Source organism: Triticum aestivum, chromosome 4D (genome assembly GCF_018294505.1).
Source record: "Triticum aestivum cultivar Chinese Spring chromosome 4D, IWGSC CS RefSeq v2.1, whole genome shotgun sequence".
In the NCBI taxonomy this organism is placed as follows: domain Eukaryota; kingdom Viridiplantae; phylum Streptophyta; class Magnoliopsida; order Poales; family Poaceae; genus Triticum; species Triticum aestivum.
This window is the reverse complement of record NC_057805.1, coordinates 103,763,118-103,773,712: the sequence shown is the minus strand read 5'-3', so window position 1 is coordinate 103,773,712 and position 10,595 is coordinate 103,763,118.

Here is a 10,595-nt window from a genome sequence, read left to right as displayed (position 1 = left end):
TGAGGATTGGAACTAACGCATAAAAATTGGGTATGAAAAGAGTATGATCAATGTGTTACTTGCCTTGCTGACGATCCGCAAAACTTAGTGACTCGTAGTAGCACGCTTCACACTCCGGGAATTCTATCGCAAACAAACAATAGCATACATAAGCAATCAAGCAAAGATGCACGGTTAACTCCCAAATAAGAAGATCTAACCAGAAAGTTCAACTGAAGAACTCCGGTTTGCAAAAAGAATCAAATCAAACGGAGCAACGAAACTCAAACCACGAAAGAAACAAGATCCGATTACTAATCTGGACTAAAGTCAAATTTTACTGTATTAAAATCTTGTTCAAGTTGGTTAAACAAAAAGAGGGTTTCGATACGAAGATTTAGGCGCTTGAATCGCCTGATTCCGATAAACGAGCGAAAAGATAAACTAAAACGAAAATCAGGGCAGAAATCACGATCGAAAATAATCGCGGAAAAACCCTGAAAAAGGAAAAACTGACGAACAGGCTAACGAACGAACGTTCGCTGTCTGCGACTAACGGGCGAACAACGTTCGTTAAAACGAACGTACGGACGAACGTCCGCTATTTAACCGAACTGAGAAAACCGAAACAAAAACCGATCTAATAAAAAAACGAATCTAGGTTTTCGAAAAAAAACGAATGGCTTTCTAACAAAAACCGGCGGCGGCGGGCGGCTACCTCGGCGAGGTCCGGCGGGGTCGGCGACGGCTCCGGCGGGGTTGGCGGCGGCGGCGGTGAGCGGATCCGGCGGCGGAACGGGGCGGTGGCGCAGCAAGGCGGCGGCGGCGGCTTAGGGTTTGGGCGCGGGGGCGGCGGCTGGGCTCGGGTGGGCTGCGGGGTTGCGGGGGTGCGACTTATAAAGGGGCCGGCCTGGGGAGTCCTGGCCGGTTACGGCCCGGAGTCGGTTAGAACTTTTTTTAAAAAAAATTCCGACGCGGAGAAAAACGAAGAAAAGAAATACTAAACGGACTCCAAAAATTCCGAAATAAATTTTTCCCATCCTCTAAAAATTTGCCGGACAAGGTGAACATTTATTTGGGCCTCTATTGCAATTTTGAAGAAGTCGCATTTTTCCTAATTCGAATAAAATGGCAATAAAATCCAAATAAAAAATATTAATTGATTTTAATATTTTTACTCCAATATTTTATTTATTTTGGAGAAGTCATATTATCTCCTCTCATATATTTTTGATATGAAATATTTTCGGAGAGAAAATTTATTAAAACCAAAATGATCCCTGTTTCGATATTTGATAAAATTCAAATATGAAAACGGTGAAATCCCCAACTCTCTCTCCGAGGGTCCTTGAGTTGCTTAGAATTTCGAGGATCGCAAAACGAAATGCAATAGAATATGATATGCATGAATGACCTATGTATAACATTCCAAACTGAAAATTTGAGATGTTACACGGACATTCAGTACGCTATCCAGCAGGTGTGCCTTCACATGCATGCTCCTCGTGACACTCATTGGGCTCTGGTGAAACGTATTCTCTGATACATACGTGGCACCACAGCTATGGGTCTCACCCTGACGGCATCACCTGACACCAGCCTGGTCGCCTACTCTGACGCCGACTGGGCTGAGTGTCCCGACACTCGACGCTCCACTTCTGGCTACTGCGTCTACCTCCGGCCCTCTCTGATTTCGTGGTCGTCTAAACGACAACCCACGGTCTCACGATCGAGCGCCGAGGCTGAGTACAGGGCTGTGGCCAACGCCGTCGCGGAGTGCTCTTGGCTACGACAGCTACTTCAGGAGTTGCTATGTGAGGTTACCAAGTCGACGCTTGTCAACTGTGACAACGTCTCCGCGGTGTACCTCGCTGCCAACCCTGTCCATCACCGACGGACGAAGCATATTGAGCTCGACATTCACTTCGTCAGGGAGCACGTCGCACTTGGCCGTGTTCGAGTTCTACATGTGCCCACCGATCAACAATTCGCCGATGTTATGACGAAGGGACTACCCACCTCGACATTCGAGGGTTTTCGGTCCAGTCTCTGCGTCACCGACGACTCTTCGATTGCGCGCGGGGGGGGGGGGGGGGGGTGTTGAACATGTGTACATGTACGTAGGTCTGAGTTTCGTATGCAGTACCTGTAGTGTCTGTCTCCCTCTGTATGTACGTGTATCTTAGGAGACAAGATACCGGTCGCACCCCTTGTACCTATATATATGTGCCTAGTGCATGATCAATCGATTATCGATGCACCAAATCATTCTCTACAGATTGGAATGCATTTTTCAGGACTCCTTTTTTTCTATAGTTATGTGTTTTGCCCGGTTCGCATGATTGAGTCACAAATGAATTTCTCTCTCTAGGATCCCTTGTTACTTCTGTAAAGGGTGTTGTAGTATCTGCGTCGTGGGGCTTCGACGCACGAGGGTGCCGTCCGTGTGGTTCATTTCGCACGCCTCCCACCATTGGCTCACTGGCACGCTTCCGGTCGTCGAATCTCCGCGGCCTTGAGTTATGCCTTGGGTTGATGCTTTTGAAGTTATTGCTAATGCATAATTTGGTGTCTATGATGGTCATTACTTTGTTCCCAGAATAATATTAAAATTCTTTCTAAACCTTTGGCGGTGAGAATTGGACTTCACAGAAAAAATTATCCTTTCTTCACCTCCTTGAAAATGGAAAAAAGTGGATTGCAAGTATGTGTTCTCATGCTAGATTAACTTATACAAGTCCATAGAAAAATAAGGATACGCTTTTGTGCTTGGGCTTTGAGTGTAAGCTTAATCGTTCACAACAATAAGCTCAGCTAGACAATTCTCTTACTCAAGGACGAGCAAGGTTTGAAGTTGGAGATGTTGATGAGTGCATTTTACATCATATTTAATAGCTCATTTGTTGCATAAAAACTCCTCATATCATGTCCCACCGAGCCACTTTCATGCCCATTATGCATTATTACTAGCTTCCCCTCATTTTAATGTGAGCATTACACAATCTTTAGTTTTATACCTTTTTCCTGGTTGTGTGTGTGTCTGTAGGAGAGGTGGAACTTCTTTAAGCTTTGGAAATATTTTGAAGGCAAAAATGCATATATGAAGACTACATGAAGAGAGGATCAATTTCATATAAAGTGTTGGAAATATGCCCTATAGGCAATCATGTGATGTGTTATTTCCCTATGTATTCATGGGTCATTTATATTTGTTTGAGGGAGAAGAAATCGAACACACTTGATTCATATTGATCAGCCATACTTATATAGGGGAGGCGAGCCACGATGGTGATCGTAGGCAAGGCCATGACGAGGAGAGTGGGGACATGCATGTTGACTGGGAAAACTACACGCACACTACACCAGTACAATACATAGTTACAGTATACAAGTATTCTACCCCCCGCAGTCTTGGCGTTGTGGTCGGAGGCGCAAAGGCTGGAGCGAAAATCACCAAAGACAAAGTTGGGCAGCCCCTTTGTCATGACATCGACGAGCTGCTGCGTGGCCGGAATATGCATGACGCAGAAATCACCGAGAGCCACGTGCTAGTGGACGAAGTGAATGTCTAGTTCAATGTGCTTAGAGCATCTCTAGCAGACCCATATAATGCCCAAACCCGCAAAATAACCGCCAAAATACGGGTCCGCGCGTAATGCTGCCCGACCAAACCCCGCAAACGCGTCCAACCCGTAATTCTTTTTGAGGGGCGCGGTAAAATTCCATCCCCAACTGCGAAAATGCAGGTTTCCGCCTCGCCCCGACGGTGCCCCGTATCCCAGGAAAGCGGTTGGCGGGAGGGACATTTCAGCCCGCGCCCTTTCCCTACCCCCCTTCTGTCGCCGGCCCGCCATTGGTTCCGCCCGTCCGCCGCGAGCGATGCCGGCCAAATCTACGGGCGGAATCGCGTCAGGGGGTCGCCTTTGGGTGTTGGTCACATGGCGATGTGAACTATGAGTGTTAATCACATGGCGATGTGACCTATTGGTGTTAATCACATGGCGATGTGAACTATATTATTGGCTCTAGTGCAAGTGGGAGACTGAAGGAAATATGCCCTAGAGGCAATAATAAAGTTGTTATTTTATATTTCCTTATTCATGATAAAGGTTTATTATTCATGCTAGAATTGTATTGACCGGAAACCTTAATACATGTGTGAATACATAAACAAACACCGTGTCCCTAGTGAGCCTTTACTTGACTAGCTCGTTAATCAAAGATGGTTAACGTTTCCTAACCATGGACATGAGTTGTCATTTGATAACGGGATCACGTCATTAGGAGAATGATGTGATGGACAAGACCCATCCGTTAGCTTAGCATTGTGATTGTTCAGTTTTATTGCTATTACTTTCTTCATATCAAATACATATTCCTTCGACTATGATATTATGCAACTCCCGGATATCGGAGGAATGCCTTGTGTGCTATCAAACGTCACAACGTAACTGGGTGATTATAAAGATGCTCTACAGGTATCTACGAAGGTGTTTGTTGAGTTGGCATAGATCGAGATTAGGATTTGTCACTCCGAGTTTCGGAGAGGTATCTCTGGGCCCTCTCGGTAATACACATCATAAGCTTGCAAGCAAACGACTAAGGAGTTGGTCACAAGGTGATGTATTGCGGAACGATTAAAGAGACTTGCCGGTAACGAGATTGAACTCGGTATGAAGATACCGACGATCGAATCTCGGGCAAGTAACATACCGACAGACAAAGGGAATAACATATGTTGTCATAACGGTTCGACCAATAAAGATCTTCGTAGAATATGTAGGAGCCAATATGGGAATCCAGGTTCCGCTATTTGTTATTGACCGGAGAGGTGTCTCGGTCATGTCTACATAGTTCTCAAACCCATAGAGTCCGCACGCTTAACGTTCAATGACGATATTGTATTATATGAGTTATGTGATTTGGTGACCGAATGCTGTTTGAAATCCCGGATGAGATCATGGACATGACGAAGAGTCTCGAAATGGTCGAGAGGTAAAGATTGATATATAGGACGATGATATTCGGACACCGAAAGTGTTTCGAAGAATACCAGATAGTCATCGGAGTACCGGAGGGGGTACCGGTCACCCCCGGGAGTATATTGGGCCACAAGAGGGGAGCACACCAGCCCACAAGGGGCTGGCGTGCCCCCTATGGCAGCTGGCCAAGTGGGGAAGGAAAGGGGGAGGATTCGACATCCCCTTCCTTCTCTCTTCCCCCTTTTCCTTTCTTCTCCGGCAATTAAGGAAAGGGGGGGGGGGGGCACTTGGGGAGGACCCCAAGTAGGATTCGACCTACTTGGGGTGCCCTCCTGGCTGCTCCCTCCCCCTCCCACCTATATATATATGGGGGGGGCCCTAGCACACCCAAGACAATTGCCTAGCCGTGTGCGGCGCCCCCCTCAACCGTTTACACTCTCGGTCATATTTTCGTAGTGCTTAGGCGAAGTCCTACGAGGATCACTTCACCATGTCGTCGTGCTGACGGAACTCATCTACTACCTTGGCGTCTTGCTGGATCAAGAAGGCGAGGTACGTCACCGACCTGAACGTGTGCAGAACGCAGAGGTGTCGTGCGTTTGGTACTTGATTGGTTGAAACGCGAAGAAGTTCGACTACATCAACTGCGTTGAGAAACGCTTCCGCTTATGGTCTACGAGGGTACGTAGACACACTCTCCCCATCGTTGCTATGCATCTCCATGGATAGATCATTGCGTGTGCATAGAATTTTTTTTGTTTTCCATGCAACGTTTCCCAACAGTGGCATCATGAGCCAGGTCTATGCGTAGATGATATACACGAGTAAAACACAAAGAGTTGTGGGCGGTGATAGTCATACTGCTTACCAACAACTTCTTATTTCGATTCGGCGGTATTGTGGGATGAAGCGGCCCGGACCAACCTTACATGTCCACGCACATGAGACCGGTTCCACCGACACACATGCAAGTAGTTTTGCATAAAGGTGGTTGGCGGGTGTCTATTTCTCCTACTTTAGTTGAATCAAATTTGACTACGACAAGTCCTTGAAGAAGGTTAAAACCGCAAACTTGATGAAACACCATTGTGGTTTGATGCGCAGGTAAGAACAGTTCTTGCTAGAAGCCCGTAGCAGCCACGTAAAACTTGCAACAACAAAGTAGAGGACGTCTAACTTGTTTTGCAGGGCATTTTGTGATGTGATATGGTAAAGACATGATGTGATATACGTTATTGTATGAGATGAAAACGCCATGTAGTTTGTAAAAGTTATCGGCAACCGACATGAGCCTTATGGTTGTCTCTTTATTGTATGAAATGAAAACGCCATGTAATTTGTTTACTTTATCACTATGCGTTTGCGATAGTTGTAGAAGGAATAGTTGGCGAGACGACCACGACGCAACGATGGAGATCAAGGTGTTGAGCCGGTGATGATGGAGATCATGACGATGCTTTGGAGATGGAGATCAAAAGCACGAGATGATGATGGCCATATCATGTCACATATTTTGATTGCATGTGATGTTTATCTTTTATGCATCTTATTTTGCTTAGTACGGCGGTAGCATTATAAGATGATCCCTTCACATAATTTCAAGGTAAAAGTGTTCTCCCTGAGTATGCACCATTGCTATAGTTCGTCGTGTTGAGACACCACGTGATGATCGGGTGTGATAGACTCTACGTTCACATACAACGGGTGCAAGACAGTTTTGCTGGAATTTAGTCTATTTTGGGACAACCCAATAACTACTTCAGAAATTCCTAAATAAATCCTAGAGGCCCACTTAGCCCATTCATGCAAGGCAAGGGATACAACTAAAGTTTAGTCCCACATTACTAGTTTAGTGGGAGTTGGACCTCCTTATAAGGGAGGTTCTTTCCCCACTTGTATGAGCATGAGAACAAGAGGGACATCCACGCGCTCTCCTCCTCTGCCGCCCGCCTCGCCACGCCATGCCTCGTCACAACGCGCCGCGGGTTGCGGGAATGAGCCGAGCCGATGTCTAAATTTTTGCCACGCACTATGGGTATACGAAAGGTCACTCCAGAGCTGGAAAGTTTTTGCTGTAGTGGATATTGAATATGAACGCTGACCCTTCGGCTGCTGCCTGTTCGTTTCGTCTCCCTCATTCCCTTCAGCTCCCGGCACAGCCTCTCACCTCCTCCTCTTGTGCCTATAAAAGGGATGTCGCTCCTCTCAGAGAGATGCACCAGAACTTCTTCCTCTCGCCACCGGTTCCAATCTCTGAGCTGTTGCTGTCTTCCTCATCCCGGCTTGCGGCATGCACCGTGAGTCGGGATAGTAGGCCTCCGAAACCGCATCTCTTTGAGTCCTCTACGGGAGAAGGGTGATAAGGTTTTTGGGGAGTGCTCAGCGTGACTACCGACTTCTTCGTCACGGACGCCCCGACTCCGACGACTACTTCCCCGATGACGACTTCTTCCCCAACATCGACAACCTCCTCGACGACATGGCTGGCGAGGACACCGAACCCAAGTCCAATGCTACTGCTGCTGTCTCGTATGTGTTCTTCTCCTTTTTGTTTGAGGTCCTACCACAATTCCTTGTTCTGGTGATTGCCCTAGATATGTTAGGTTCTACTTCATATATGAAACTTGCCCTACTGTCTTCTCTAGATAAGAAGCTTGGTTACGGTTCATATATGCAGATGTTATTTACCTTCTCTCTGTCATATCACATGACTAATTTTATCCCTGTTATATTAGTCATGCTTTATCTAATATTTCTATTAATAAAATCATTTGATAAAATTGCTCATATTTCCAACATTCCAAAAACCTTATTATAGGCAATTTACCCCGAGTGGTTTTGCTGCTTCCATGAGACCTCCTATGTTTGAGGGTTTCCACTATAAGAGGTGGCGCGTGAGAGCAGTCTTATGGTTTCAAACCATGCGTTGCTATGACGCCACTCTTGGCAAACCTGAAGGAGAATATGATGCTCAACAGGAACAAGCCTTTCAGAAAATGGATACCCTGTTTAAGGCTGCTCTCTTGAGTGTTCTTGGTGAGAACATAGTTGATGCTTATGCGTAAATTGATAATGGAAAAGATATGTGGGACGCACTCGAGGCCAAGTTTGGGGTCTCGGATGCTGGCACTGAGCTGTACATCATGGAGCAATTCTATGATTACAGGATGACTGAAGAGCGCTCCGTGGTTGAGCTAGCTCATGAGATATAGTCGTTTGCTAGAGAACTTGAGCACTTCAATTGTATGCTACCAGACAAGTTTGTTTCCGGAGGTATCAACTAAGCTTCCTCCTTCGTGGAGGAACTTTGCTACCTTACTGAAGCATAAGAGGCAGGAGTTTTCCGTTCCGGATCTCATTGGTACTCTTGATGTGGAAGAAAAGGCGAGAGCAAAGGATAATCATGCTCGAGGTATTGAGGGAGGTTCTAGTTCCAATCTTGTACAGAAGAAAAACTTCCAGCCCCACAAGTTCAAGAACAAGGGCAAGTTTGATGGTAAAGCAAAGTTTGATGGGAAGAACAAGGTTGTACAACACACGAACTTCAAGAAGAAGAATGACAAGAAGAAAGGTGTTTGTCATGTGTGCGGAGATCCTGACCATTGGGCTCCTAGTTGCCCTAATCGTTATGACAAGTGTCATCTTGGGAAAGGTGGCAAGACCGCTAATGTTGTCATTGGTGACACTAACATGAAAGATGCTGGGTACGGTATATTTCCCACTATTCTTTCAGTATGTCATTCTCCTGATTGATTGATTGACACGGGTGCTAATGTGCATGTGTGCAGTGATATTTCCATGTTTTCATCTTATCAGACCGCAGGGACTTCCACCATGCTGATGGGCAACGGTTCAAGTGCTTCTGTTCGTAGTGTTGGCACGGTCAATCTGAAGTTTACTTCGGGGAAGATCGTGCGGCTGAAGAACGTGCCTTATGTCCCCTCCGTCAATAAAAATCTTCTCAGCGGATCTCTTCTGTGTAGAGATGGCTAAAAGCTTGTCTTTGAGTCAAATAAATTTGTAATATCCAAGTATGGAACCTTTGTTGGTAAAGGCTATGAGTCATGAGGCCTGTTTCGTTTATCCTTGTCAGATGTTTGCAATAAAGTTGTTAATCATGTTTGCAACAATAGTGAATCAAATGTGTGGCATTCAGGTCTCTGTCATGTTAACTTTGGTTGGATGTCGCGACTAGCCAAATTGAACTTAATCCCTAGTTTCACCACTGTCAAGGGATCTAAGTGTCAAGTTTGTGTGCAAGCTAAGCAACCTCGTAAGTCTCACATGACTGCGGAAATGAGAAATCTTGCACCACTAGAACTCATACATTCAGATCTATGTGAAATGAATGGTTTGACAAAAGGTGGAAAGAAATATTTCATGACGTTAATTAACGACTCCACTAGATACCGCCGTGTGTATCTTCTGAAATCTAAGGATGAGCTTTGAACTTTTTCAAGATCTATAAAGCTGAAGTGGAAAACCAACTTGATCGGAAAATCAAGAGGCTTAGGTCCGACCGTGGTGGAGAGTATTTTTCCAATGAATTTGATGCTTTTTGTGCGGAACATGGTATAATCCATGAGAGGACGCCTCCCTATTCACCTCAGTCAAATGGGGTAGCCAAAAGAAAGAACCATACTCTAACTGATTTGGTTAACGCCATGTTAGACACATCGGGTCTCTCGAAGGCATGGTGGGGGGAGGTGATATTGACTGCATGTCATGTCCTAAACCGAGTTCCCACAAAGAACAAAGAGATAACTCCATTCGAGGAATGGGAGAAGAAAAGATTAAAGCTCTATTATCTACGAACCTGGGGTTGTTTGGCGAAAGTCAATGTGCCAATTCCAAAGAAGTGCAAGCTTGGACCAAAGACCGTGGATTGTGTTTTCCTGGGATATGCTTTTCATAGCATTGGTTATAGATTCTTGGTTGTAAAATCCGAGGTACCTGACATGCATGTCGGTACGATCATGGAGTCGAATGATGTGACTTTCTTTGAAGATATCTTTGCCATGAAGGATATGGCTACCTCATCTAATCAGGAGATGCCTAGTTCATCGAATCATGAACCAGTTACAATTACTGAACCTGCTATTTTGATGGAACACTTTGAAAACCCTATAGAGGAGAACAATGAAGTTCCTACTAGGAGCAAGAGACAAAGGACTGCAAAGTCCTTTGGTGATGATTTTCTTGTGTATCTCATAGATGACACTCCCAGTTCTATTTCAGAGGGCTATGCATCTGAAGATGCTGACTACTGGAAGGAAGCGGTTCGTAGCGAGATGGATTCCATCTTGGTGAATGAAACTTAGGAGATAACTGATCGTCCTTATGGGTGCAAACCTATAGGATGCAAATGGGTATTCAAGAAGAAGCTTAGGCCTGATGGTACTATTGAAAAGTACAAGGCTCGGCTCGTGGCTAAGGGTTATACCCAAAAGGAAGGTGAAGACTTCTTTGATACTTACTCACCTGTGGCTTGACTGACCACTATTCGAGTTCTACTTTCACTAGCTGCCTCACATGGTCTTCTCGTTCACCAATTGGATGTTAACACTCCTTTCCTAAATGGAGAGTTGGACGAGGAAATTTATATGGAACAACCAGATGGGTTTGTACTAGATG